General features: G+C 40.2%; 1 non-coding gene across 1 annotated transcript; it reads right to left on the bottom strand.

Moving 5' to 3' along the window:
- Positions 1-15019: 15019 nt before the first annotated feature.
- Positions 15020-15089, bottom strand: LOC132423785 (small nucleolar RNA SNORD123). Its single transcript, XR_009519094.1, has one exon. It is a non-coding gene; the product is annotated as a small nucleolar RNA SNORD123 (small nucleolar RNA).
- Between the last annotated feature and the right edge of the window lie 371 nt (positions 15090-15460).

Genomic DNA, 15460 nt, shown 5'->3' on the forward strand with positions numbered 1-15460 from the left:
GACACTAGAAATATAGGATACTGAGGACAAAATTAGCATACTTGAGATGACTAATGCCACAAAAGAAAGCAGAAAATAAGCTCAATATTCTTACAAAAAGACCACATACATTCTAACAATGAAAATTATGCCCATTGAAAATAATGGGCATGTTAAAATAAGGAGTTAAACCAGTTGTATCTGAAATAAGAACTTCAAGCAGTTACCTAAAGACTTATTCACTCAATTTAATATCATTTCAGATAGAAGGACAACCTGTTCTGGCATCACTCAGGGTGGATGCTCACTGTCTGGGAACAGAGGGAAGATCAAATGATAGCGGAGGATGAGGTTGCCCTAATATTTCGAATAAGGAATTTCCTAAAATTTCCTTGTTGGCAATATCACCAATTTTCTAGAGGAGGGAGATTCAGAGGTAAAAATATATAGTCGCCCTGCAATTACATCTATAAACTAATTATAGGTTGTTTTCTAAATATTTATGCTTCACATTAAAAAGATTCCGTGATGTGGCAGAGGTCCCACGATATCAACTTCCCTTCCTTCTCCAGCAATAAAACACTTGAGTTTTGTCTGGGCACTAAGCCATGCTGAAAAATGAGTTTATTCTTAAGATTTAATTCTGAATAATAGGATTGAAGAGAAATGATGTGTGAAATCTGCAGGGACATAGCGTCACTTGTTCTGCCTCCTTACTGGTGGACATAGTCCTAAGAAATGTTGAGCCTTGAAGACCAGAGAGTTACCAAGGCATGGCAAGGCGACCAGGAAAAAGATCCTGGGTGCCTGGTGACCCTGTGGAACAGAGATACAAGTTTAGATTCTGAGTGAGAAAGCAGTCAACTTCTAAGCCATCATAAATTTGGGTGAATCTATAGAGAAGAATTTGATTCCTGGGACTGCAACGTTGCCTTTGTTAGAAACTAAAATTGATGTCATTGTCTTAGAGGAAACATTTTGACAGTGGGTGGCAAAGACAGATCTTGGAGGCTGGAAAGCTTGTGATCCTTGTTATGCAGTGACAAAACATTCAGTGATATTGTTTTCTGCAGTATCTTGGAAGGCAAAACACATGCCATCACCACCATTCAGGAAAATGATCAGAAAATTCAGAATGTTGGTGTGTTCTGGCTGCTACTTGACACATAAGAGAGGTATATTACAACTAGAGCCAGCTAGACATTCAGCAAAAACGGAAGGACCTCAGCTCTGCTAAGTCACATTCTCTCTTGAGGAAGCAACTAACTCCCCCGTAGTCAGTTGAGTTGACTAAGGGTCCTCTCGGGACTTGGTAAGGCTGATAAATCCATACCCTACCCCAGACTGAAACAGTGACAAGAGGCAGCTTAGAGAAGGCTACAAAGGCAAGAGCTCGGAAATTGTTCTCACCTTCCTCAAATAAGGAGTTTCCTGTCAGACAATGAGAGGCCAGAACAAGGCCATTTCCATGTTTCCTTGAGACACCCTCAAGGCAGTCACCATTTCCTTGAATTCTGGCAGAGTACAGAAGTGAGGAAATAAAAATGCTGAATTTTAAGGTTGAAATGTCAGTCACTGCTACGTTTTTCTGAGGAAAGCGTGCTGTTAAGGAAACCACAAGGCGAGCCTGCGTACCTATGTGATTGGTGACCCACTGTCATCCTGTTGGAGGCTGTGCTTGCCCCAGCTGGATCACACAGGCTAAGGGACCACAAGGGCAAAGGGACCACACAGGCACCCCCAGCAGACAAAGCCATGCAAGACAAAGGACGAGGATCTCCTTCCAGAGAGCTCTGCCCAGGGTGTCCAGATGAAGTGACCAGAGAGTTGACTCCACTTCCTGGGCAGGGCGACTTCAGAAGGATTTGCTAACTAGTAAGAACCCGTGGCTGCTATATGGGAGATTTTTTTTTTCATTGAATTTTCCTGTTCCTACTTTACCACTGTATATTGGATGTGATGGATGGGCAGAAAACTTATCTTTTAATGTATACTTGCTAGACTAGGGGACCAAGCCTGGACCTGGTGAAGACAGCACACGTTTGGAGGCGAATGCAATGATAATATGGGATTGCCTGCCTGGGTTAGGGGTTGGATGTGTCTTCACATGAGAAGATGATTAGGCTTGGATATTTGGATGGCCAGAAAGGCCAATTAAGACAGAACTAATGCAAAAGCAATAACCATTGTTTCTTCTATAGTATGTAATTCCATACACTATATTTAGCTGGGCACATGGTGACTCAGAATCTATATCTGACCATGTAACTAAGTTCCAGCCAAGGTCATGTGTGTGCAGCCTCCAGGGCATGTCCACATGAGAAAGAGTATTGCATTCCCTTTCTCTTCCCCTCCCTTCTTTCATGGCTGGAATTTTGGGGTGGTGGTTAAACATGTTGGACCGTGAAGACATGGGAAGCCCACTAGGAATGGCCCCAGAGAGGAGCCAGGCTCTTGAGGAATTTTGGAAGTGATCTATCATCACAGCCCTGGCTTTTCCTTTTCCCCCAGGGTTTAAGCCCCTGTTATTTTGCGTCTCTGTCATATAAAGTCCAATTAAATCCTTGTTACCACACATAACGAGGTTAAGTCATACTTGAATAATTCTTTCATGGTCTTTGTACAATATTTTGCTGACAGATCCAAGTAAATTATGAAATATCTGAAAATGGGGGACTAAACTCAAATGTATAGCCAAATAATTATTATAGATGCGTGTGCACCTGTGCACATACACGCCCATCGGAAGATGAAGCAGTGAGAGGTAAATCGCAGCCCCTTTCCTGTAAGGAATTACTGGCGAGAGTGAAGCATAGGGGCAGGGGGCCTGGTTTACGTGCCAGGAGGCCGGGATCAGATATCGCTCTGTCCCCAGCTGGCTCTGGGAATCCAGAAGGGACACATAGTCTCTCCAGGCTCAGTGTCTTCATCTGTGTGATGAAGTTCAAGATCAATGATCTTGAAAATCCCATTTGGCTCTCAAATCTTATCTTGACATTAACAAAGTAATATTAATTTTGCAGTTTCTTAATCTGCAATTATACATTCTCGCCTTCAACTCCATCTGTTTGCCGACCTTGGGAATAGGAGCCATTAAACCTGGAATAAAAACACTTAGAAATTAAGTTTGCCTTTTTTGTTATGAAATAAAATTAAAGTGTTGAGAGTGTTCTGTCAGTTCAAATTAACATTTGGACGCAGGACAGCCCTGACGCTTGGGTCCCAAACACAGCGAACAATCTTTTCACTCTGCTGCTGCCTTCAGTTTCTCCCAGAACTGGGAAAAAAGAAAGGAAAAATCATACTTTGAAGCTAAACAAGATTTCTTTTTCTTTTATTTCAAATAGTTTGGAGAACATTTAAATGTCCCACCCGTTTTTCTAAATAAAGAGAACCAGGGGCCCTGATGCCCTTATGGTTCGGCCAGGGCACTGAGATTTGCAAGTGGCTTGCTCCTTGCCTTACATCTGGCCATTTACCCCGAAGGGGAGTCAGTCCGGACAGGTATCCTGTGCTCGAGTTATTTCTACACATGTCCAGTCAGCCTTAACCCAATCTTTTAACAGTAGGATCTGTTGTTGCCTAGATTGCTAATGCCTTTTGTGAAATCCTAGAACCTACAACTCCTTTTGTCTCCAATCTCTAAGGCATATTTTGACAGGCAAGGGCTTCTTCTGTGGAGAATGGCAACTCCGAGCAGGCTACATTTAACGGGACTTGGACAAAACTCAGGACTGTTTTAAATTGTAGATTTTCCTTAAATTTGTGAAGTGGGAAAAATTAGCTACTATACCATACAAATGATTTCCCCACACTGGGTCATGTCATGCTCTGAGTCTGAGCAATTGACTGAAATCCTTAGTATTTTTGTCACATTCTAAAAAATGTTAGAAATAATCTAACAGAGCACTAGAGTCATTCATTTTGTTTTCACTCTACAAGAAAACAGTTTTGAACTCCGGTAACATAAGCCACTATGCCGGCACTGTGAATACCAAGAAGATAAAATCTGGTCCAGGTCTGAAGAGCTGATGTTCCTGAAACAAAATTCCTGAGAGTAAAGACTGCAAAGGGGAAGGAAACAAAATTCCTGAGAGTAAAGACTGCAAAGGGGAAGTTATAGGAATGGCAAGACTTTATGGTAATTCTGATTTACCTTCGGAAGATAACATGCAGGCCGTGTGTGCTAACATTCTCCGTGGCTGCCGTTCTCAAAGGGCAATCCCCAGACCCACAGCATTGGCATCACCTGGAGACAGTTAAAGATGTAGTCTTGGGCCTCTCTCAAGACCTAATGAATTAGACACTCGGGAGGGTGTTGGGCACCAGTTTGATTTTAATGAACTCTCCCAATGATTCTGAGGCATGTTCAATTTTGGGCGCCACTGGGATCAGCCACCTGGGGGCCAAAAGTGGCCCTCCACCTGCTTTTGTAAATAAAGTGTTGTTGGAACACAATTCATTTATCTCTTGTCTGGAGTTACAACAGAGACCCCCATGGCTCACAAAGCCTAAATATTTACTACCTGGTCTTTACAGGAAAAGTTCACCAACCTCTGGTCTAGTGCGTAGTAGTGGTGGTAGAGAAGATCCAGCCTCGGGACAGCCATCTGAATCCCATCTATCCCTCCCAGTTGTCTGATTGGGGGGGAAATGACTTAATCTCTCTGCCTCAGTGTTCTCATCCATAAAGTGGTGATAATAATCGTTTCCAGCACGCAGAGATTTTGTGAGGACTTATCAGGTTAATAGCTTAAACCTTTAAGCCCAGAGCCTGGTAAACAGAAAATACTCAACACATGTCAACTATTGATACATGAAAGACACACTGTAAGACACTTGGCTGGGGACTGTCTGAGCCTCAGATGTTTGTGACTTCACCTGAGCAGTCACCATAGACGAATCACGTGCCCTGAACGCACGAGGCTCTGAGGAATGACATAGAAGACAATCCTGCCTACTCGGAGAGGGTAGCAGTATGGGGCTCGGTGGAGGCTGGCAGGTGTGGCATAATTTTCTGGGAATGAGGTACCTACAGGCCATTTCCTCACCCACCCGAGAGTCAGACATTTTCCCCCGGGGTGAGCTGGAATGATATCATCTCCTGGGGGCAGTGAAAGGTGAAATAAATATTATTGTAGCTCCTATGCTTGCATGATTAAAGAAACATGTCTGTGCTGGTTGAGCTGAGAATTTAGGGTAGGGAGAGAGTAAACAATGGTCAGAATGGTCTTGGTGCTACTCAGTGGGGAATCCTTTCTCAGTCCATATCCCACAGAAGGTGCTTTCATCCATGCACGAAGCTGCAAAATCTGATCCTAGCAGAAGAGAAAAGTGTGTGTATGTGTGTGCGTGTGTGTGTGAGAGAGAGACAGAGGCAGAAAGGGAGAGACAGAGACAGAGGCTCTCATAATACAGGCAATCTCTAAACTAATAATCAAGTCAACATTTTGCAGGAGATACTACAGATAAACAAAATATTCTATAGAAATCAATGATAAAAGTTGATTTTTAATGAATTTTGGGGCAAGGTGAGCAAATATTAAGAATCTGCTCTGATCATATAAGATTCTAAACAGAAAAACGTGTCTCTCAATACAGCTTAGTATGGAATGAGTTGCTCTATAGGCTACTCAGAGCAAGAATTCCAGAAGCTTAGAGATGGATAGAAAAACACTCCCAGTTGAGCACTCAAGCCTTTGCTCTATTGGATCATTTCTTCCTCAGGACTAACAGAACCACTCATGATTTAGAGAGAAGTAAGCTTTTGAACTGACAGTAACCCCAGTCAATATGGGTTGTGTTTCAGACTCACCCAGAGAGCTTTTTCAAAATCACATATCTGAACTCACCCCCTAGAGACGAATTCACTGGGTTGAGGGTCAGCCTGGGCTTGTGTTTGTTGACAGACTCCCGAGATATTTCTGATTAGTCACACTGGTTAAGGATTGTGATGATCAGTTCCTTCTAGAAGAGATACAGGAGATTAACATCGAATTCCATTGCACAGTTATTCAGGTTTACTGTGTTGAAACTTGTATGAGAAGTTTAGTACAATGGGAAGAGGGTGGCATTTGGTGTCCAACCCTTCTGGGTTCCTCTAGTTATTAGCTTGTGGGTTACTTCATAGAGACTCATTCTCTCTGAACCATATTTTCAAACTCTGTAAAATGAATAAGGTGGTGCCCCTTTCTCGTGGCTGTTGTCTGCTGACCTGCCTGGGTCACCCTGCCTCTCTAACTGAAGGCTCCTCCTGGGGATTTCAGCACCTACACTGATCACACATCTAAGATGCTGGGCTTCTGTTCCATGACCCATCTGTCCTCCCCACTTTCAACAACCACTGACTTCTCCCCCTTGGCCCCCGTCTCCATGGAAACACCTTGATGCACTGCACCTCCTCAACCTACCCCTCCCCCATAACAACTTCTTCTACTTCACTTTCAAAGGGATCCCTTGCAGTGATTCCTGACTTTATCTTATCCTCCAGTCCACTGACGCCATCATTTTTGTCCCCACGTCCTCCTTAGTTGGCTTCCATTGAAAACTGTAAAGTCACTTGCTTATAAACATCTTCCGTTTTTCTGCTTTTCTCTTTTTCCGTTGCTTGGAGAAACCATCTCCTGGTTGGACCCAATCAATAGCCTTCCCCACACCAGTGCCTTGGCTGCTGAACTTTGCTGGAGAAAATGTCACTAGCATGTGGATGCGGTTCATTTTATGATGATGACCACAAGCCTCATTTGTCATTCAGTGCAGCATGGAGATCCCAGTAAGTTTGTTTTCCCGATTTCCAAGATGCTGATTTCACAGCTTCTCTTCTCTAAACTTCATGCCCTCTACCTACTCCCCAGCCGAACCTGACATCATACTTCATTAGGAAAACAAAAGTTATCAGAAGGGCAGGCGTGCATCTGTACCAACAAAAGTCCATTCCTGCCTGTGCCTGGTCTCTCCCTGGCCCTCTCTCCCATGACAACGCTAAGACAAACCCCTGCTCTCTCCAAACACAAATTCTATTATCTCCTATTTTTCCAAGGACTTTGTTCCTGGTATTACCTTTTTTCTTCTATTACATAGGCAATTTCTTTCTGTCTCTGAAGGTATTTCAATCAATGTATAAACATGCTTCAAATGACCCACTTTAATAAATAGCCCTCTGTACACACATCTCTCCAGCTGCCACCAGTCCTTTTGTTCCTCTTCAGGACAAAACTGCTCTAATGAGTTTTCTTTGCCTACTGTGTGCACTTTCTTACTTCCCATGAACCTTCTTTATTGAATTACGAAATCTTGTGAGCATACAGAAAAGGATAATAATCTAATGAACACCCACCAAACCAGCTTTATCCAATCTTAACATTTCTCAATATTGCTTCATATCTTATTTTTTTTAATGGAAAACAGAATCACAGATAAAGTTGGTGTCCCTTGTTTATCTTTCTAAATTCTCCTTCTCCCCTCCCTCCCCAGACATGAATGTTTATCATTTCTGTTGCTATTTAACTACTGTGTATATATCCATACGTTATACAGATATGATTTTTGGTTTTACTACTTTATATGAACTGGCAATATACTGAATGTCCTCTGAAACTTTGCCCACTGAGCTGTATGGAATGTACATTTTCAACTTTATAGGGGTGGCCAAAATGCCTTCCCAAGTGATTGTACCCGTTTACACCTCTAAGTTCCCCTAGTCAATATGTGATAGCAGGTGGTATTGCCAGACTTTTTCGTTATTGCCACTCTGATTGGTTTGGCATTGTGCCATCTTGCTTTAATTAAATTTCCATGATTATTAGGGAGGTTGTGTTCTATTCTTGTGTTTATTGGCCACTGAGCTTCCTGTTCCATTTGCACATTTTTCTATTGCTTCCTCCTTCTCCAGTGGATGGGTGGGAGTTAGAAGATATAGTCTGTCTACCATCCTCTGTCATTTGTATGCACTGACAATTCTCCCGGGCTATGGCTTGCTTTAAGTTGTATTTTGTCATATGCAAGTTCTAAACTTTAATGTTGTTTGCTGTATTGATCTTTCTTATTTTCTTTAAGACTGGTCTTTGTGTCTTATTTTGAGAACTGCTTCCCTACCCAGAGGTCATATAGATAGATGCTTAACATGTTTTCCTAAATGTTTGAATATTCTGCTTCTCACTTTGGCTTTAATCTAACTTTGAAGTTATTTCTATGACTGGCTTGAGGGAAGTATCTGATGAAATGTTTTTGCATCGGGATAGTCAATTGCCTTAGACCCATTTGAGCCCCACTTCTCTCCAGTGAGCCCCTTTGTCGCATGTGAAAGCTGGCATACGTGGGCGTCTGTCTATGGGCTCTGCTCCACTGTTTTCTCTGTCTCTCTCTGTGCCAGTATATACATGTCATAATTGCTATAGCTTTATGAACAGTACTGATATCTAATGACTCCCATCTATCTTGTTCATTTTCTACAGAAGTTATGTAACCACTCCTAAACATTTGCTCTTGTCCTGCTTATACATTTTAGGATCTACCTAAGTTCCATAGAGCCAGTCGAGATCTTGATTGGACCTACATTGTATTTAAGGATTAATTTGTGGAAGATGGACATTTCGAAATGAATATGTCATGTTCAAGATATTACACACGGAATCATTCCACCCTTAAATGTGAGATAGGATTGATTTATTTAGATCATCTGTAGGATCTTAAAATTTAGTTTTATAAGTTTTCCTCAAAGGTTCAACATATCTTTTGCCAACATTATTCCTAGGTAACAATTGTTTTTTTTTGGTTAATGTTATCTTTCCTAAATTATATTTTCTGCTATTTGCTGCTGGCTTATGGGAACACAATTGATTTGTATGCTGAGATTCTATCTAGCAACCTTGCAGAACTTTCTCTTTATTCTAAGTATTTATCTGTAGATGTTCTTAAGTGCTTTTACTGGAGACACTTATACAGTCTGCAATTTAAAGTTTGTTCCTTCCTTTTCAACCATTGTTTCTGCGTTGAATAAAGGTGTTGATATGTGCATGCTGGTCTTGATCTTCTCTTTCAAGTAAATATCTCCAACTTTTCACAATTAAACGTCAAGTTTGGGTTTTTTTTTTGGTGTGTGTATAGTCTATTAGATTAGTTAAATTTCTTTCTACTACTAGTCTAATTTTTTTGGAATTTTTGAATTTTATTTTATTTTTTTATAGAGCAGGTTCTTATTTGTCATCCATTTTATACACATCAGTGTATACATATCAATCCCAATTGCCCAATTCATCTCACCACCTCCCCCCCCCCACCAATTTACCCCCTTGGTGTCCATACGTCTGTTCTCTACATCTATGCCTCTACTTCTGCCCTGCCCCGGTTCATCTGTACCATTATCTAGGTTCCACATATATGCGTTAATATATGATATTTGTTTTTCTCTTTCTGACTTACTTCACTCTGTATGACAGTCTCTAGATCCATCCACGTCTCTACAAATGACCCAATTTTGTTCCTTTTTATGGCTGAGTAATATTCCATTGTATATATGTACCACATCTTCTTTATTCATTCATCTGTCGATGGACATTTAGGTTGCTTCCATGACCTGGCTATTGTAAATAGTGCTGCGGTGAACATCGTGGTGCATGTGTCTTTTTGAATTATGGTTTTCTCTGGGTATATGCCCAGTACTGGGATTGCTGGGTCATATGGTAATTCTATTTTTAGATTTTTAAGGAACCTCCATACTGTTCTCCATAGTGGCTGTATCAATTTACATTCCCACCAACAGTGCCAGAGGGTTCCCTTTTCTCCACACCCTCTCCAACATTTGTTGTTTGTAGATTTTCTGATGATGCCCATTCTAACAGGTGTGAGGTGATACCCCACTGTAGTTTTGATTTGCATTTCTCTAATAATTAGTGGTGTTGAGCAGTTTTTCATGTGCCTCTTGGTCATCTGTATATCTCCTTTGGAGAGATGTCTATTTAGGTCTTCTGCCCATTTTTGGATTGGGTTGTTTGTTTTTTTAATATTGAGCTGCATGAGCTGTTTATTTATTTTGGAGATTAATCCTTTGTCAGTTACTTCGTTTGTAAATATTTTCTCCCATTCTGAGGGTTGTCTTTTCGTCTTCTTTGTAGTTTCCTTTGCTGTGCAAAAGCTTTTAAGTTTCATTAGGTCGCATTTGTTTATTTTTGTTTTTATTTCCATTACTCTAGGAGGTGGATCAAAAAAGATGTTGCTGTGATTTATGTCAAAGAGTGTTCTTCCTATGTTTTCCTCTAAGAGTTTTATAGTGTCCAGCCTTACATTTAGGTCTCTACTACTAGTCTCATAGCTAAGAGGTTTTTTAAAATGATAAACATATGTTGAATTTTATCAAAGCATATTTTGTAGTTTCTCAAATGATCATACGATTTTTCTTTTTTATTCTGTTGATGAGGTGCTTTATATTGGTATATGTTCTAATGATAAAACATCCTTGAATTTTGGGGAGTTTGGTCTATGGTTTTAGTATTCATTGGAAGAACTTTCATAGAATAGGGATTAATTGTGTCTTGAATATTTGGTAGAATCTTCCTAGAAAACCATGCAGACCTGTTTCCCTGTTCTTTTTACTGATTCAGTTTCTTTAATGGTTATAAGTGTTTTTGGATTTTCATTTCTTCTTTAGTTAGTTTTCTAAAGCTGATTTTTTTCTAGTGAGTTACATATCTTTTCAGAGGTCTATTTTATTAATCTTTTATGATTTTTTAAAAACAGCTTCGGTATTGTCCACTCCCTGTATTGTATCTTTGTAGCCTATTTCATTAAAATGTGATAGTAACTACATTATTTTCCTTGCTCTGTTCTTTTTCTGGGTTTTTGAGTTAGACATTTAGCTTGTTAATTGCAGTCTTTCTTAGAGTTCTCATCCCCCCCCCAAAAACATTTTTTTCCTATTTCTTTAAATTTGTATCTATATGAGACGATGGATGTTCACTAAACTTACTGTGACGATCTTTTTATGACGTAAGTCAAATCATTATGCTGTACACCTTAAACATATACAGTGCTGCATGTCAATTAGGTCTCAATAAAGCTGGAAGAAAAAAATTTCACTGCTTCCTTCCTAATATAAATACTTAAGGCTAAATTTCTCTGTAAATATGACTTTACCTATATCACGTAAGTTTTACATGTTGTATTTTTATGCAACATATGAATTTTTCTCATTTCCATTATGTCTTCTTTGTCACATGTGTTATTAGAAATATGGCTTACAACTGACAAATGTGAAGTTTTCTAAATTCTTTTTTAAATTATTAACTTGTAACCTAATCATGGTACTAACTATTCAGAATTTATTGAGACTTGCTTTGCAGCCCCGGACTTGATTAATTTTTCTAAATCTTGCATGAGCATTTGATATACCATTAGAATATCCTTGCTAATTGCTTTTCTCAGGATATCTAAATTCATACAATTCTTTTTTCCCGTGGATCCGTCACTTAGTGAGAGACATATGCTGCATCAATGATTGAGGATTTGTGAATTTTCCTTACAATACTGTAGAGTTTTACTTTTTATATTTTGAAACTCTTTTGTTAGTTGTATACGTATCTGTATTTCCTAATGAACTGAATCATTTTTAGATAATAAATATTTTTACTGAAAAATATTTTAATCTAAATATCTGTGTTTCTGGTATTAGCATTTGTAAACTAGCTTTATTCTGACTGATGTTTGTCTGGTGTATTTTCCCCTTTGTGCATTGTGCTTTCTGATATAACCAGATTTTATATATTTACTTAATTTCTTCTAATTTTTCTTTCTACAACTTTTTTCTTTACAGTTGTCTTCGTTCCCTTTCTAGCCTTCTACTGGATTGAGCAAGGTGTCTTTATTTCATCGTTTTTCCTCTCTACCGTTTTAGAAGATTGTATCTCTGGTTGTTCTTTTGTAATTACGATTACTATCCTTGATATTTTAACAACTGTGTATGAGTTAACTTCTAAAGTTAAATATTTCTGCTTTTTCCTGGAATCTTACTCTCTTCCCCCATTTTCTTGTTAGTCACTACTCATCCTTCCAATGTCAGCTCAAATGCCACCTTCTCAATGGTGCCTGTTCTGACTCCCCAGACTAAAGCAGACACTCCTAAACTTGCCTTTCATAGCACTTCCCAGGGCTTATGCTGACATACTTGTGAGATCAGTCATTGATTCCCACCTCCCCAAGGTAATTTTGACAGGGCGGGCATCGGCTATGCTGCTCTCCCTTCTACTCAACCTGCATCCAAGTGCCGGGCACATGCCAGGCAACAAGCTATACTGAAAGCAGAAAAGCAGTGTGGGAGGGAGGGATGGAGAGAAGGAGGGCTGCATGGGTAGTAATGCTGAGAGATGAACCTGCAGGGATACTGGATCTGGAAGAGTCGTACATGTTCTGTCAGTTAGAAATCCCATTCTTCTGCGAAAACCAGAATAGAGACAATGATGGATAAAACAGAAGGGGAAGTCATTTCTTTTTCATGTTATGAAGTCTGCAGGTAGCAATCCCGGGCTGATAAGGAGGCTTCGTAAAGTCACTAGGGATTCAGGCCTTTTTTTTTTTTTTTTTCTTCCCAGCTTTACTATCCTTAGCTCATGGCTTATATCCTAAGGTTACCTTACAAGTCCAAGATGGTGGCTGGAATTTCAACTATCACAACCAAGTTCCAGGCAGGAATCTGGAAGGGGGAGGGAAGGGCAAGAAAGAGTACACCCAGATAGGTGTTGCCCCCCTTTATGAAGCCTTCCTTGGAATCCCAGGGACTTACATCTTATTCGTCATGGCTAAATTCCACAGTCAAACCTAGGTGCAAGAAAAAAAATTATTTTCAAAGCCAGGAAGATTACAGTTTAAATATAATCAGGGGGTCTATGTTATTAAGGGTGATGGGGACAGGGGTTGCTGTTTGCAGATGATCACTGTGGTGTAGTGATATAGACTAGGGGTGACATGGAGACAGGTAAGAGGAGGGGTTGGTATTTTGGGTGAGAGAAGTTGACATTCTGCATTAAGGCAACGATAACGGGAATGGAAAGAAGGGTCTGAAATGAGATTTGACAGACGGTGCGACAGGATCCTTAACAGTTCATCTTCCTGCTGATTTGCTTCAGAAGACACTTTGCCTACTGGTGTAATTTCACTTAGTAGATATTCTTTTCATTGAATTCAAGATCATTATGAGTTGATCTCCCTGGTAAATGATGGAATTAACTAAGACAGACTAATTTGTGTTTCTAAATCTGTGTAGGATAAGCATTATTTTTAAAAATATATTCCCAAATGTACTTATTTCCCCACCAAAGCTCTATTTCCAAAGACAGAGGAATATAGAGGACATTGATTAATAAGTATCAAACATATATATATATTTAAAAGTACAGTCTTTCTTTGCTTATAGATACTCAAGATATATACAAGGCTCAGTGTCAGAAAATTACACTCAGGAGTGTTTTATCTCCAGGCTGCAAACCATTTGCATTTCCTGTAGGTATTCCCGCAATCTTTTAAACTTAGCATTTCCCCCCCACCCCCCGCCCATACAATACTTATAAAAAGGCGACTTGAGGTATTTTGAGCATACCGATTTTATTTTAAGGAAAGTGGGTTGCTAGAAAAATATATCTAGACATTTAACCATAAACACCAGGAAAAATACTTCAGATTTCTAGAATACTTTGGTCTTCTGGATACATAGCTGAGGTAAAAAACATCTTTTATTAATAGACCCTTACTGGAAGTGAGATTAATTACTAAGCTTTTCTAAGTAAAAAATAAGTGAGCATTTCTTGTTGAATATATGCCCTGATCGTTGTATCCTTGAGTTCTTGCTGAGGTCCGCAGTAGATAGATTTTAAGCAGGCTGTTCCCTTGAACGTGGCTGTGACGTCTGGGAAGGTGGTTTTCACCTGTGAAGTGAGGTCAAGAGAGCTCACTGGTGAGCAGAGCTCACCTGGATGGGGCGAGGGCCAGGTTACTCTGTGCTAATCTGCACGGAACAACCAGCAGTGGCAAAGCATGTTCACCTGGCCAGACGTGGGAAGCTTGAAGCAGGCCCTGGATGGACTTGGGTGGAAACTGAGACTTCAGAGAAGGGGACACGATGGAATGTCCAGTGCACAGACTGGCAGAGCGCTGGTGCCCACGTGGTTGACCTGGTCCTTCCATTCAAGGTCCAGGAAATTGCACTTTGTCCCATGCCCATGCTCAGATGTGTCATAACTATTTTTTCCATTCTATCCTAGTTCCTGGGCTGCTTTTTTGGAATAAAACTGGTCTGCTTACCTCTGCCAGGGGAGTGGGCTGCTACACTAAAAGGGGAGTGAGCGTTTCTTGGGTTAAAAAAAACCTAAAGAGTTTCTGGGGAAGTTCAAGGGATGTGAGTAGGAGCTGATGACTCCCTGAACTCTCCTTTCTCGGTGATTCTTCATTTGTAAAAATTCTGGGGAGCATCCCAATGTCACCTGCAACCTTATTCATGGGTCTTCCAAATACTTAAAATTGGTGAACAAAAAGCAGCATTGTGCAATTTTAGTGATGCTCAAACAGATATCTTTTTATCAATGTTTGGCCATTTTAAGAAAAAAAACTGATGGGGTTGATCAGATGATCCAGCAGTTGTTCCAGTTCTTAAATGCCATGGATCTAAAAGAAGGAAAACAGGGGTGAAAAGAGAACATATGTTGATGGTGATTGTAACGTGTTCCCGTCTCATTGGTAGGAAAATCCAGTTACGATGTAAATGTCTGGAGTCACAACTTCTGGGCTGAAGTTTTTCATGATATTAATATAATCTCATCGCATTGTAAGGATCACCAACAGCAAGGTTTCCCTTTAAGGTCACTTGTGACCCACAGCAGCATCATGATCTCTTCTGGGTGATGTTCTCTGCAGCCCCCTCCCAGCTTCTCTCCTCTAAGTTGGCAGTTTAACCATGTGGCTGGAATTCAAGCACAAGGGAGGGAAGAAAAGACAAGACAAAATCAATTACTTACTTCAGAGACATAAGAGATCCTTCATAGTTCCACCCAGAAACTGAGGTGAATCAGGAAATGGATGGCGTTTTTCAAATCACATGAATCAGCGCCCCAGAATTCATCATTTCCACCACGCGTTTGGTTGGATTTCTCATTCTTTTACATTAACTGCATGGCTTACCTAACGCAGTTTAGGGAAAGCTATGATTTCATTTTTAAAGGAAGAGAACTAAACAGTTTTGTTTTGAAATGATCACCTCCAGTTTTGACTGTGATGTGTAGCAGCTTAATGCCAGAATTTCTTCGGTGAGTAGTTCTAAGGAAAAATCCCAGAAATTGCATTTGGAAAAAGGAAACACCTGTGGATTCTTTTAAATAATTTTTGTTGTAGAGCGCCTACTTCTGTGCTGGGCCCTGGGTGAGTATTTCACTTACGTCACTTTCTTTTTCCTTTACTGTTTACAAGGACCTATGTGACATCAGGTTTGTTTAAGCTCCTGATG

Source organism: Delphinus delphis, chromosome 3 (assembly GCF_949987515.2).
Source record: "Delphinus delphis chromosome 3, mDelDel1.2, whole genome shotgun sequence".
Classification (NCBI taxonomy): domain Eukaryota; kingdom Metazoa; phylum Chordata; class Mammalia; order Artiodactyla; family Delphinidae; genus Delphinus; species Delphinus delphis.